Source organism: Poecilia latipinna, unplaced genomic scaffold, assembly GCF_001443285.1.
Source record: "Poecilia latipinna isolate Pla-1442-1.1 unplaced genomic scaffold, P_latipinna-1.0 Scaffold3783, whole genome shotgun sequence".
Taxonomy (NCBI): domain Eukaryota; kingdom Metazoa; phylum Chordata; class Actinopteri; order Cyprinodontiformes; family Poeciliidae; genus Poecilia; species Poecilia latipinna.
Window position 1 is genome coordinate 1 of NW_015116399.1, and position 3,097 is coordinate 3,097.

Below are 3,097 nucleotides of genomic sequence, written 5' to 3' on the forward strand. Positions count from 1 at the left end.
TTTTAGCTAACTTCACCTGCATCCAACAGCTTTACTCACCTCAGTCGGTTAGTTTGGGGGAAAACTGTGAAAAGTTCTTTGCATTTTGCTGGTTTGCTGCCATGATTCTAACACACCTGCGTAGCTCTGCACAGCACCAGCAGGTCCCCTTCGCTGCCCCACAGGTGTAAACCCAGCGAGTGTCGTAGCGCTCATGTTGCGTTTAAAGGTGGCTCGGAAAAATATGTTACCACATGTTAACAACGGATTAAACAGTTTTAACTGCTGATAAAAGTGACAGAGGACACAGATATGGGAAGTGCAGAAGCCCCTACTGTATCAAATTGACAGAGGAATAATAAGGTAAAAACCCAACGCATACAGCGTTCTTGTTTTTTTTTCATCCTGACAGCTTACCGCGCCCCCCATTGGGTGATGTAGGTGCTATGTCATCTGAAACCCAGCAATAAGCAAGAAGTAACCAAGCACAAGGCGCTCACCGTGACTGTTCTCACCCTCTCTCCCGCTACATCAGGGGTGCCCAAAATGGGTTTTTGAGGGACGGCATCCTGCATGTTTTAGTTCTCTCACTGGTTTAAAGCACCTGGATCAAATGATGGCTCGTTAGAAGGCCTAAGAGGAACATTGACAAGCTGAAAAGGTTGTTACTACCACCAGAGAGAGAACTAAAATGTGCAGGATGCCGGCCCTCAAGAACCGACTTTGGGCACCCCTGCGCTACATGAAGCCAGGCAGTCTGACATCATGGCAGCTGCCACTTTGAACGAAAACAATCAAAGAGCAATCTGCATGCTCTGCTTGTGCTTTCGTTCTTGTGTTTTATTTATTTGCGAATTTAAAAAATATCAATGTATATAATTAAATGTATTCCATAAAAATAATAGCAGGATTTTATTTTGATCCAAAGATCTGATAAATTTACTGAGACAGATAAAAGACAAGATAAGCACATCCAGAGTTTCTGGAGTGAAGGGAGTATTACCTTCATAACCCATTACTGCAGCTGCTTGACTGAGGAAGCTGCTTCTTGGTCTGATTGTAAATATGTGCAGCGCCACCTGGTGGTGCTGGTTGGTAGAGGAAGTGCTGAAAGGTTGGAGGTGTTTGTCAGAGGTGTGTGATGATGGAAGCCTCTCCCTGGTTTGTGAGTCTGAGCTCAGAGATCAAATGTTTGGTTCTTGTTGAACTCTTTGTTGAATGTGATGCAGCTTCTCCTTTTTAATGTTTGTATTTCTGGATATTCCAGTGAGGCCACAGCAGGTTTTCAGCAGCAGGTTTTTTAGTTTTTCATTCCTTCATCTGGGTGTGGGAGTGTGGATGGAGCAGGTATCCAGGTGTTGATCAGAGTTTAGATTGATTGGATTTTAATGCTGATTATTAAATCAGGTTGAGCTTCCAGAAATGTTTCCTTAGTTTCCCAATGTCCAGGGTTTCCTTTCTCCTCTCTGTTGGAGCTTTTCCTGTGTTTGGAGAAATGAGTTGTGCTGCAGCAGCACCAACTGTCCTTCCTAAATCCACTGCAGTTTGCTATCCAGATGTTGGACTGTTCCTGTCTCAGTGGAGGACAATGTGTGTCTGAGAGACATGTAATGTCCATGTTTGCTGCTGAAAGAGACTGATGGTCTGACCCCCCTCCTCCTTTCAGGGTGGAGCCTGCTGGAGGCCCATTCTTGACTCCAGGTCCATGGAGACTGAGGAAGTGTAAGTGTGTTTTTCATCTGATTCATGACAACAAAGCAGCTCACATTCAACCATCTTCAAACTGTCACATCACTCATTCAGGATCATCAAAGATCAATAAATGATCAATAACTGCAGCTGGATTGTGTTTGTTCTCTCCATCAGATTCCTGTCAACTCACCATCGACACAAACACAGTGAGCAGAGAGCTCAAACTGTCTGAAGACAACAGGAAGGTGACATTTGTGGAGGAGCTTCAGTCATATCCTGATCATCCAGACAGATTTGATCGTCCTCAGCTGCTGTGTAAAACTGGTCTGACTGGTCGCTGTTACTGGGAGGTCGAGTGGAGAGGAAGAGTTGATATATCAGTGAGTTACAGAAGAATCAGGAAGAAAAGAAACAGTAAAGACTCTAGGTTTGGATGGAATGATCATTCCTGGAGGCTGAGCTGCACTGATGATGATGGTTACTCCGTCTGTCACAATAACACATCAACTCGTCTCTTCTCCTCCTCTGACTCTCACAGAGTATCTGTGTATGTGGACTGTCCTGCTGGCATTCTGTCCTTCTACCAAGTCTCCTCTGACTCACTGATCCATCTCCACACCTACATCACCACATTCACTGAACCTCCGCTTCCGGGATTTGGGTTCTGGTTCAGTCCTGGTTCCTCAGTGTTTCTGTGCTGAGGAACTCTTTAAAGAGTTTAAAGAGTTTCCTCCTGAGAAACTCTCACTGCTTATGATAGTTCAGTATCTTCATGTTTGTTTCATTCAGAAACATGTTTTCATGGATCCAGGATGTTCATGATTATTCCAGGATTATTCCAGGACCCACATTTTTTCCAGTCAAAAATTCACAATGAATCTCAGTATGATGTGTTTTCGCTTGATGTTCTTCCTTTCATTCATCACTCAGATTTCTTTAACTTTACTGCAGTTTTTCCTCAATCAGTGGACATTTTATGTTCCAGTTATCTCTTAAATACATCTTGGATTAAAATGTTAAATGGTCCTCTTGTATATTTATTGCAGTTACACTTCATGTTTTTAGTGAATAAACATTTTTTTTACATTTTATTTATTTGCTGTTCATCCTGTTCTGTCCCTGTTTAAATTTCAAAGAGATTTTTTTTCAATCTCAACTCTAATTTTCATAAATTCCTAAATTACATTAAAACACTCCCATCTTAAAACCGTTTGACTGTAAAATGATGGTGCCTTAAAGAATAACATTGAGAAAATCTTAATATTGTCTGTTACAATCAGAACTTGGTCTGTCGGTCTGTCGCAAGCAATAGACATATTTACTGATTTTTTTTTTCTCGTAATAGCCACCCAGATCGTACACGATGGTAATTCAATGTTGAATTATAGTCAGAATGGTTCATTTTCGGTTGAGGTCAGCAAATAAT

General features: G+C 41.9%; 1 long non-coding RNA gene across 1 annotated transcript; it reads left to right on the forward strand.

Annotated features, from left to right (window-relative positions):
* Positions 1 to 1,496: 1,496 nt before the first annotated feature.
* Positions 1,497 to 2,766, forward strand: LOC106941638 (uncharacterized). The gene is made up of 2 exons (XR_001423424.1): positions 1,497 to 1,701; positions 1,846 to 2,766. It is a non-coding gene; the product is annotated as an uncharacterized LOC106941638 (long non-coding RNA).
* Positions 2,767 to 3,097: the final 331 nt, after the last annotated feature.